This window comes from Taeniopygia guttata, chromosome 5 (genome assembly GCF_048771995.1).
Source record: "Taeniopygia guttata chromosome 5, bTaeGut7.mat, whole genome shotgun sequence".
Classification (NCBI taxonomy): domain Eukaryota; kingdom Metazoa; phylum Chordata; class Aves; order Passeriformes; family Estrildidae; genus Taeniopygia; species Taeniopygia guttata.
The window spans coordinates 37495859-37507948 of record NC_133030.1 but is presented as its reverse complement, the minus strand read 5'-3'; the positions used below and the strand labels follow the sequence as shown (position 1 = coordinate 37507948).

Genomic DNA, 12090 nt, shown 5'->3' with positions numbered 1-12090 from the left:
GGAATATAGCCTTTTCAGCTTGAATAGAGGAATTGTTAGGACACCACGTGAGGTATGAATAACATTGTAATGCTGCCTTTTACTTGGCAAAGGATAAAGAGTCTTCTCTTGCAACCAAAAGATTAGACCTTCTTCCTTGGGTTAAATTTTTTGACCTGAGCTATATCCCAAGACATCTATTTTTCTATTGTATTTGGGTCTTCTACCTCCTGTGAAGTAAACACTGAGCAAATATAAGTAAACAGTTTGTTTTAGCTGAAGATAGAAAGGCACTGTTTAATTGAGTTTTGGTGATAGATGTGCTCCAAATGGTGCAAACATCTTTGACATAGTAAAATAATATGATCTTATGATATGTGTATCACTACATAAAGAATATTAATTTAGCACTTTCTAAATTTACAGTGTTTAGGAGAGAAATGATAAAAGAAACCCAGATGATCTAATGTGGAAAAAACCAAATAGAATCAGACAACTTAGTTCATAAATAATAAGGATAAATATATTTTCTTATCAATTTTCAAGGCTACAATTTGAAAACAAAATGAAACATAATTTTTATTATTTTTCCATCTTATAGAGTGTACAGTTATTTTAATCTTGTCCAATATGTTGTTTCTACATTTTAGATTGCTACATATTTTTCAAATAATACATACGATTTGATAAAGACAAGGCCTTTTATATAATGATATAAATATAATTTAACATTCTCTGTAATTAAACACTCTGACTAATGTACATCTCTTCATACACTGTATATAGTTTGTAATTATTCTGCTGTATGAACAGTAAATATATTGCTGCAATTATATTTGGTTATGATAAAACATATGAAAATGTAGTAAACATTACTGTAAATTATTTTTCTCTTCATACGCAATACTCTTAACAGTGGAATTTAGGAGAAGTTGCAATGGGGCTACCAACTAGATTATACTGAGTCTGACTCTTTGCTATATTGATTAAAAAATTGTTCTTCTTGTTTTGTTTCTTCTTGTCAAGTAAGAATTTTGTGAAACAGTATGTAGTCAATGGCAACAGTTACTTATTGCTGGTGAGAAGATAATTAAACTCTGAGATCACACATAACTGGACTTAAAAATAAAACTAATATTTTCTTTCTATTTGCATTAAAATTTAATTTTTAAATTTCTAGTTACTGAAGTAATTGAATTATTTCCTTATCAGCAATATGAAATTAAATACTCATACCAAACTCATAAGGATATCGAGTTCCTATATGTTTCACTTGGGTGGTTTGGGTTGTCTTGCCACCGTGTTGCCAAAACAAATCACATTACTCAAGTTCTCTTAATTCAGCTTACACTTAAATGCAAAAGAAAACTCAGAGATCATCATTTATTTGTTTTTACATTTCACTGCAGGAAATTAAAACCTGTAGATATACATAAAAATCTTATTTGTTGCCTTTAAACAAATAGTTTCCATCAGACAATGTCCTGCTGAAAAATTATCTCCCTGACTTCAATGCTTCTCAGGGATGTGAGCTGCAAACCCACTCTTGCTGGGTTGTACAGCAGTGAACTAGACATTTAAACTCTTTGTATCAAAATGTTTTTACCATATCCCCTGACCATGGCAGGAGGGTTGGCACTAGGTGATCTTTAAGTTTTATTCTAACCCCTTAATATTTTATGATGCTATGACTGTGCCAAAAATTGTGATCAGTTGGGGAGCTAGCCTGGTTTCAGTTCTTTTGAAGGTAAGAAGTCTAGTAAAAATAAACAGGTCTGATTATTTCCTGCCTTGCTGCTTGTGGAGTTATTATATCTATACAGAGTGTATACAAAATGCTTACCATTCTTATTTGTTGCATTTTATAACACCGTATCCTTAAACAGTGAACTATTTAAAGTGATGAAAAATCAGCCCCATGGTTTTTACAGATAGAGTAATATAATCTAATTTATTTGAAAGGAATTATGTGCATACTAAGACATGTTAGAGGTGTACTCAGCTTAATGAACCAAAAAAGAGGTAAGTGAGATACTTATTGCTACTGAATTTTAAACTAAACAGATTATCTGCTTTATTCTGCTGAATACTGTTAGTATTATTGACTATTTAAAATTTTCAATCAGAGCATAGTGCAAAGTTTATATGCAAAATCTATGGCCATGACACCTTTTTGTTTGCATGCTGCATGGACAGCAGTTACAATATTTCTGTCACAACTTTCAAAAACAGACCGCAGATGAGACATTTGCTAAAGAATTGCCTACTCTGTAGTTTATGGATCATCTCACACCAAATTATGCATAAAATAACTAAGGCCTTTTAGATAGAATTGTAACTTGTTTCTGGCAGATCATGATGAGTTATTTTTCTATCAAACACGTTCCTAAAGCATTGTTATGTTCTAAATCTGGGTGACACTAAAGTGGATTTGGTTAAATTGGGATCCCCAAGAGCTGATGGAGTCTACATGACTGGAGAGTTATAATCAAAAATGGCTTAGATGGCTTAGAAAGGATCGCTAAAGATGCCACTGTACTAGGCACCATCCAGTGTCTCAATTAATAACATATATAAGTATTCAAGTGTATTCCACAAAGCTAGGAATAAATTATGAGGGAGGTTGACTTGAAGGAAAAGTTAAGATAGAAATACATGAAAGTAAATTGGAAAAGTTTAGGAAGTGATATCCCAAAAAAGTGTGGTTCCATACTCAAGAATCAAAGTAGCTTCAGCTAATATTTATTATGTTTGCTGAAAAATCAATGTTGATTTATGAAATATCAATAAAAAAGAAAATGGAAAATAAATGGAAATGAATGCAATTAATGTAAATTGTACATTCAAAACTCAAAAAATATGTCAGAAGGTGAAAGGTGCACAAGAAGGTTCTATACCTAATATGGTTCTCTTCAATATGAGGATTAAATGAATTCTAGTAACAAAATGAATCAGTAATGTTGCAAACATTACTATGCAAATGTATTACAAGGTGTTGCTGATTAAAATAGTAAAACTACAGAAAATATTTAAACTAATATATCTAATTTGAGGGAAGAAAATAGCTGACTTTTTGTCATGAAGCAATAATGGAGTATTGCACATCTGCTATACAGCTGTGTAATACACACGTAATACAGAAATTCATACAAGGAAAAAAACTTCAAGGGATAGCATTTGTTTATCAGCATATACAAATTACTTCCACAATCTGAGCACATAGCCTCTTACTAAAGCTTACTCTTCTCAGAAAGGAAATTCAGGAAGTATAGGTATATTACACATCATGGCAAGAAAGAGAAATGAAGCAACCCAGACTATTGTAGACCACTAACATTTTAATAAAGGAAAGCTTGTGAAAAAGCTGATAGCAAATTCAGTTGTCAAAGAATTAAGGTATTCCAGTAGCTTTGAGAAAATATGTCATTTCAGATAAAAGTAATTTCATTTTTTTTAATGAGATTTCAAGTTTCATTGTTAGCAGTAATTGTATAGATGTAAGAGACTCCAGTTTTGGTTAGACACTAACAAACCAGACAACTGACAGATTCAAAAAATGGATGTCAATGGAAAATAATTGTCAAGTGGAGTGTTTCTAGTAGACTTCCCTGGGGACTGGAACAAGACCTAAAGGTTTTCATTAGAGATATTTAAGTAATACACCACCTCAAGAAAATTTCCAGGTGAAAAAAATTTGTAAAGTGATAAATAAAGTCAGAATGATTCTTTTAGAAGAAAATATAAAACAGAAAGGGGCCACCGGGTCCTCTTCTATATGCTTTAATGTAGATGTTAGCTGAATTCTCTGAATCACTGTATTTGAACTATAGATCTATCTCATAGAAATATCCAAGCATGTTTATGAATATGTGCCACATAATCCACTGCACTGCATAAAACCCACGTCTATCCTGAGGGAAAAAAAAAAAAAAAAAAAAAAGTCCCGGTAGTTATCTAATTGCTTAAAATGGGGGCTTTATCTAGAGCCTGAATTTGCCTGGCTTCAGGTTGCAACTACCACCTGTAATAGGTGTGGTAATGCAGTTTTCAGTGAGCTGGACAGACTTAAAGGTACTTCTCTCTTCCTTTACGTCTAGTTTGGGTTTTAACCTACCTACGTTAGGTAATTCATTTTAGGTAGGATGAGTCTAGACCTACATCTGAGGCCTAAAGTCTACCTGAGAGACTCAGAGAAAGTAATTGTCATTGTTAGAAACATGGTAGCTTGGTGGTGTTTCCACTGAGGTAAGTCCTGACATTTAGAACTGTAAGGACATGAGAATTCCTTTGAGAACATATCATTGATCTATGCTATCTACTTTGGAAAATAACTGTGGGTTTCATGTACCTGCCTAAATATTAACTTCAGCTCCTTTACAGAGATACCAGAAATGCAAAAACACCTGTGTAAATAGCAATATAAATCAGAAGATAAATGGACAACTGCAATCAATCAAACCAAACCATTGAAGAACATTAAACCAGTAAACTCATAAGGTTCTGCTTCATGGGAAACAGATTTCATTCTCTAAAAAACTCAGAGAGATGCTGTTTGGCTAGCTAGGGACCCTTGTTTGGAAATGAAGTTTCTAAGCATTAGTTGTCTGTTTGATGATGACAATTTTTAACATTAAACACTGGTTCATAGGGATTGAGGATATTCAACTGCTAATTTTTGAATGAAAGGAAAAGTATTTAGGTGTTCTCCAGATAGATCAAAAGAAAATCAATTGAAACCAAATGTTGAATAGCATCCACTACTCACCTGCAAACCAAAGCACTGCATTTAAATTTATAAACTTTACTATTTCTCATTAGTTTCCACCTTCAACCCTATGTAAACGTTATTGGAGAATCATCAGAGCCTATCAAATGCACAATTGGTATGTATTTCATAAGAGCTGAGCTGTAAATGCACATGCTTTCACCACGTGGCAAAAAGGGCTTAGAACAAAAGATGAGATATTCTATTCGGTCACATGCTCTCTATGCTTAACATTTTGACCAAAACAAAAGATCCATTAAATCTTTTTTAATGATCCATTTAATCCATTAATAGCTGCAATATCTCAGGTTTCTTAAATGTCATTATGGTTTAAAACACATCAAGAGACTATTCAGTATTTCAGAGAAAGCTGCAGCTCAGCACATGGGCAAAAATTTTGAACATAAATTAATTTTTATACAGCATTCAAACAATACAAAGACAATTGATAACCTGACTATATAAGCATTGAAACTCTCTTTGTAGGACCAGATCTGTCAGAAACAACTTTTAAAACTCTGTTATACACTTTGCTTTTGCAAAGACACAGAATCTGCAGCCCAGGATTACAGATGCAAAAACAATTTAGATTTAAATAAGATTATTATATTAGGTATAAATTAGCTGCCAGTGTTTAAAAAAAAGATAAACCATAGGATGGCAAAAAACTGTATAGGTGCCTGAATCTACAGTTTATCAAAATAATGTCAGCTTATTTTATGGCTACAATCTCCAATCTCTAAGTCACTCAAGGTGAGAAACTAAGAGGTAAATAGATTATTTATGAAAGGCCAAGATCTATGTATTATAAAATGTTTTTAAAACATTATGAATTAATTTCACTAGCCATAAATAATTTTTTTTTAAAATAAACCAGTTCAGAAAGTTCTCAAGGCAAGACTGACAGGGAACATAATGGTTACTACTTTGCCTACTTTTCTTTTACTAGAATGCTACTTGCTTACACAAAAAATTGTGCTTTCCAGAATACTTTTATTTTTATCCAACACAGCTAATATTTTTGTTTAAGAAATAAATTTTAAGTTCCTAATTTTTGCATTTAACAATTTCCAAATTTCTGTACAAAATTAACTTCACTGTCATCCAGACTAAAATTTCTGAGAGAAATAGTGTAGATATTTAGAACTTGAACAAATATATGTCAGGTTATTTTTTAATTTACACAAATAAATTGTGCATCTTCACATCTAGCAATAACAAATACCAAATCCAGTTACAATACCACACTTTGGTTACATTATAAACAAGAAAAAATCTATAAAGAATAAAACTTATCATCCAAAAGATGCATGACAGTTTTAGCTTGGGAAAAATCACTTTGAAGATTAAAATTTATTTTTAATTATTAATTCAGGTGTACTTTTATTTCACTCAGATCTTTAGAAATATTTTTATTAAGGAGTAAGAAATATATAAAACCTCTTATGAGTTTTTAAAGTCTTCAATTATCTACTAAATTAAAGAAATATTTCTGTGATTATTTGGTGCACTGGTACAAGAGTCATTCTAGGAGACTAATTAAGGTAGTAGCAACAGAGTCAATGAAAGGAAAATTAAAAGGTTCTTATGTTGTCAGTCAACTCTGCTTATTTTGTAATACAAGTTTCTAGTGTTGTTCCCAGCTGTCAGTGCTGAAAGGCAACATGTAGCCATAGGGGAAAAAAAGTTGATTTCTATTCAAGCTTGCATTTCATCAGCAAAATTGAGTAATAAGATTTTATTTTTCAAAGAATTGCATCTTCATGGGGTTCCTAATACATGTGTCCTTGTAAACTATGAATGTGTATCTTAGGAGTAGGATCTTGGTATCCTTTCAATTGGTATGCATGCTGCTACCAGACTTTGATATCAAAACTAGAATTTACAATGGTGGTTTTTCAAATAGGAAAGAAAAATTAGCCAATTTAATATTCAAAACATGAAGAAATAATATGATGTTCTCCAGTAATGGTTATAGGTTGCTATATATTGTCCTGCCCTGAAAAATATACATATATTTTTCAGGGCAGGACAAAAAGATGGCATTTTAAAATTTAAGATCTTTCCGTAACATATGTAGCATCTTTCTCATACACTAGTCCTCCAAAGTGGCTACTCCTCCAAAATGGCTTAACCATTCTTTTGCTTTTGTCACCTCTTCTGCTGCAGCAAGAACCTGCATCACTTTCATCAATAACTAAACTTTTACCTTTACAAATTACCTCAATGGCCTTGGGGCCAGTAGAGCATTGGACAGGTTGTCAAAGAATAAGAAAATCCTGATGATTTGTAAGGCTGGATATTCCCTATAAAATATTGGCGGATTCCATAGAGAATACAAATCAATCTTCAAGTGAACATGATGGACTAAATTATTTGGCCCCTCTGCAACCTTGTTTATTTTGTATATCTAAACTTGACAGTTGTTGTCCAATAGAAATACTCATTAGAGTAATAAAAAAGTAATAATACTTTCTATTATTATATACTTTGTATTATATTTTAAAATGAGAAAATATATTCAGCTGTTGTAAAACTTCTCATTTTAATAAATTTTTAGTCTATACAGTTACTTGTTTAGTGTATTCACTTCAAGGAAATAACTAAATTGTAGGTTCAACATTTGAAAGCTAATATATAATATTTGTAAAAATTATTTTCCTACTATACATTTAAAAGCAAGCCACATTTTGTCTCTAAACATTTTTTAAAAGCACCGAACAGAAATTTCCTAATAAGAAGAATATTTCATAATCAGGAATACAAAAATATGTGTATCACTAATGAATTGCTTACTCCTTTGCTTTTATATAAATTATGAAGAAAATATGGGAATTATATTTAGCAATTTTAAAATAAACAAAGTATTCCCATGAGGCTTCATTAAAGGCTTTATAAAGGCTTCTGACGATTAAGATAGATGAAATCAATATATTTACATTGCTTCATTCAATGGTTTATCATCCTTTAACCTTTAAACAGTGAAACGCAATTAATAAATTCTTGTATTATTTTTCTTGTTTTCTTTTAGAAAGTTTCAGCATATTTTAACATCTCATTTTTTGAAGCAGCAAAATACTCCAATGTATAACATTAATAAGCGGTGATAGACTTTACTATAAATATTACCTCTGTTGCCAAGTAAAGTTACATAAAAGAAGAACATTGCAAACATACATTCAGTCATTCTATTGGTAATGAAAACATGGGTCTTTTGTATTTTTATTCATGTATGGTTTTTTCTGTGGCCATATGTTTTATTAAAATACTCACAAAGCAACATTAAAACTGTAATGGTTCTATTTGATTGTGTGGTTTATAATTCTAGCTGAATAATAATGCTGGGATTTTCCTAACATTTAGAACTGCTAAAGTACATCCCCAAACCTTCAGCATGGTTTTATTCTACAGACAGAAATTCATAGTAAATAAAAGGCAAGTTAAGTGTTGACCATGTTGAAATGCCATCTAAAATGGCTCTCTATCTAGTGACTACTCAGAATATTTTGATACAACTGAGAATTCTCTCACTGATGTCGATTCTCATTTAATTGCACTCACTAAGATATCAGTTTTTCAAAACAGAAGGGTTGACCAGAAATTGGGGAAAACTAAGATCAGGCGCTCCATTGCTGTAGTCAGGTCTACAACCTCTTGGTTAGAGGATAGCAACAGTGAGATCTGTGTGAATCCAGTCCAGTATGCCAGCATGTACCAGGCTGAAATCTCTCAAAGCACATGCATAAGTAACAAGCTCATTGTTATTAAATGTGGTGTAGGCTGAAATTTATAAAATGGAGCTGTAAGTACAAAGGAAGTTCATGGCCAGATTTGCAGCATCTCTGAAATACAAATTCCTTTACTACATGAGATTTAACTGGAATTTCAGGAATACAGCTATTGAATTAAGTGTCCAGATTCTTATATTCTCTTAATGCGCATGACTAAAGGGAATTCATCGTGAAAGGGAAATGGTACATCTGTGAAAATAAAAAAAGGGGTAGTGTAACAAAATGGTTAAGCATAAGACAGTAACCAAGTTTGCTTGTTCTCACTGCATTTCATTCATAGTGACTGTTGGCAGCACTCAGTGTGTGGGGTTTATATATGTATTTATAGATATATACATATTGCTTATATAGGAAGCACAGACACTTGAAAATAATTTGGTTTTATCAAATCATTCTACAGAGGCCAACTTGTCCCCTTTGAAGCTGCAGTTCTTGAGCCAGAGACATCAGAACTAGAATTGTCTTCAGATTTGTCCAAAGATGCCTGATAAAAACAGAGAGTGTAGTTTTCTAAGTGACTTAATTAAATTGAAAAAAAATATCCTTCTGTTGTAGTATTACACAGATAATACCACAAAGCCCAGAAAATTGGTCAAATCTAAAGCTCTAACACAACTCACTGTTTTAAAATGAGAACTCTTTGATTCACGTTAGTTTTGCAACTTGTGTTATCAAAATATTATAAGAAATTGTAATAATACAAAAAGAAAAAGAAGAATTGGACTTAGCAGTTTAAGCCTTCTTAAGAACTGGATTATGAATGATTAAAATCAGAAGACTGAATTGACTATTGAACCTCTAAACTTCTCACACATCCTCATTTTTGTTATTTTTGTAACTGATGAACTGACAACACTACAACACAAAAATCCAATTTATATGTCCATCAATGCAATGTAATTAATTTGGTGTTACAATGAAACATTAGTATAGTTTGTAGTAGAAGTTAGAATATTTTTGTAGCATCATAGCAATTATTGCATCTGTCTCAGTAACTACCACCTCTTTTCTAAGTATAAATTTATGTTTAAAAACAAAAATATCTGCAAACTGAAAAATGCATGCGTCTTTTTAAACGAAATTGTCACAAACCAGATTGAATAATGATGAAAGGAAAAAGCTTTCCAGCAGCTTCTATGGACAAGAAGGATCTTTATATATCTAAAACTACAGGTCTGATTCTGGCTACAGAAGAAGCCAGAAGAACAGCTCATATTTGACATAGAATCTGTGAAAATAAGATCAGAGCTGAATTGTGGTAATTTCAAGATGACTGAGGATGACTTGTCATTTACTGTACCACAGCTGCATTTTAAATGAAAGAAAAAAAGCCCAAAACTATAGAAGATATAATAAAAGAAATTACCAAGGTTGTAGTCTGGATTAAATATATTGCCTCCTGTTCCATCTTTACCACAGATTCTAACTACAAATATTAGCCCATGAGATGTCAGACAGTGCATAAGAAAAATGTTGGACAGGTGGACAGATGATAGCACCTATCAGCATACAGCAATTTCTATCTAGAATACAGGTATTTATGCTTAAACTTGCCAGGTAACGAGGAAACCTGTGTGGGGGAAAGGGGGAGAAGGGGAGCAGGGCAGGAGGTGGTACTGTTAAAGAGAAACACTAATTTTCTTCAATCCTTCTCTCTCAGACTTCAGCCTCTGTAAATTAGCATGACAGATGTATGATCTGGGAATCTTTCCAGATTAATTTTTAAGAAATTAAAGCATTCAGCACTGGTTATGCTAGAAATATTTTGTGTTTACTTTTTTTTTTTGTCTATCACAATGCCCTGAAAGCTTACAGATCCACTCTGATCTCACCCTGGCTTACATGAGAACTTTGACAATTAAACCTGGTTGCCAGGACTCAAAGCAAAATTTGCTTTTCTCATTTCCATAAGGACCAAAATCTATTCTACAAGGAAGTTCTCTGATTGATGAGTAAAATTAACAATGCACAATTGCAGGTGTACAAATGAAATTTGGTGAAAGAGGCGGGGTAATGCAAGTGTTTGAGTGCAAGACATGGCCAGAGCAGAACTTTTGATTGTTGTTTTGCTCATCTACTCTAAGAAGCTGATATTAATGCAACCTATGCACTTGCATATAAAGAGGAACATTACTAAGACATTTGGGTAAGCAGGTTGCTCTAATCAAAAAACAATTGTAGTTATTTTGCTCTAGATGAAGTAAAAAAAGTGAATGTCAAAGTCAGAAAAGGCAAAGACTATAGACAGGAATTATTTGCATTGTAGTGTCATCTATAGACCACAAACTTCAGGTGCCACAGAAACAGAGTGAAGACATGGCCATAGCTCAAAATAGATTATATACTAAGTGAAAGAATACAGCTTTAAAAGAAATGGAAGAAACAATGAGAAAATGACTCTGTTTTCCTGGTGGCAAACTAAGTTATGAAAAGATTGATAGATAATTCTATGTTGTGAAGGGTTTGAACAGTTATTTTGCATATATCGTGGAAGAAATAGATTCACAAATTTCAAAAACACATGTGTGTTTTTGAGTAAAGTGCCCCATCTTCCTAACTACAAATTGCTTGGAGTATGTAGAATTATTTAGGTGCCAGACCTACAAAGTGGTTAAAACTGAAATCTCAAAAATGAGCCTTTCCCCATAACTTATATCTATAGGATTTATTTGTCAATTCAAGTCTCATGTGAAGGACTGGAAATAACTTACCATGTACTTGGGAATCTTTTCACCTACTGCAGCTGCCTGAAAGGTGGATTTCTAACCATCAGTCTGGGTTCCTCTACACCTAGGAGAGATACAAATATTCCAGATGGTGAATCATCCTTCTTAAAATAGTATGAATAACATTGTAATATTGCTTTTCCTTCTCCTTTAACTGTCAGGGGAGCCCTGACCAGCTCAAAATAGATACATATTGTTATATTGAGTAACATCAGGTGAGATGAATACAAAGACAATTTAATTACATACAGATAGTTAAGGCATGAGTAGAAGACAAGTTGCAGGGATTCATTTTTTATAAATTTATGGAAGGCAAAAATTCAAGCAGCAGAACAGGTTGAGCTACAGAATCATCCTCCATCAGGATGTGAGTTGCTGTATCTGGTTTGTTTATTTAAAAGCAGATAAAAAGGAGGTTTTTTTTAAGCATGTAGAAGTATTCTAATTGGAAAAAAATAGGTGATGTTTTACTCTAACAAAATAAAATTCAGCATGACTCAGTATATGAAATTTTATTTCAGAAAAATGAAAATCTAGACATATTCAGACAAGATATAAATTACACACTGACCATGACAACACGACTGGAGCAAAGAGCAAAGAACCTTTTTATAACTTCAGATATTTGAAGAAAGTTGGGATAACTTTTTAAAGAGTGTGCTATTAGTTAAGTAGGTTGCATCAGACAAAATGATGGTAGGAGTCTAATCTAGCTTTAAATTCTCTTCCACTTCAGAGGCCTGGCTGACTAAAAAGTCCTTAATGACAGAAATCTTCAGATGATTCAAATTATAACACAATTAAGAGGGCAATGCTCTTTGTTACAAGA

General features: G+C 32.4%; 2 long non-coding RNA genes across 11 annotated transcripts in view; one reads left to right on the top strand and one right to left on the bottom strand.

Moving 5' to 3' along the window:
- LOC121470102 (uncharacterized) overlaps positions 1 to 12090 on the top strand; it is a 223939-nt gene that overhangs the window by 51133 nt on the left and 160716 nt on the right. The window lies entirely within an intron of this gene.
- Positions 1 to 12090, bottom strand: part of LOC115495544 (uncharacterized) — a 252952-nt gene that overhangs the window by 104905 nt on the left and 135957 nt on the right. For all 6 annotated transcript variants that reach the window (XR_012056395.1, XR_005980699.2, XR_012056398.1 and 3 more), the window contains one exon: positions 11247 to 11325. This is a non-coding gene — a long non-coding RNA (uncharacterized lncRNA). The remainder of the gene's footprint in view (positions 1 to 11246; positions 11326 to 12090) is intronic.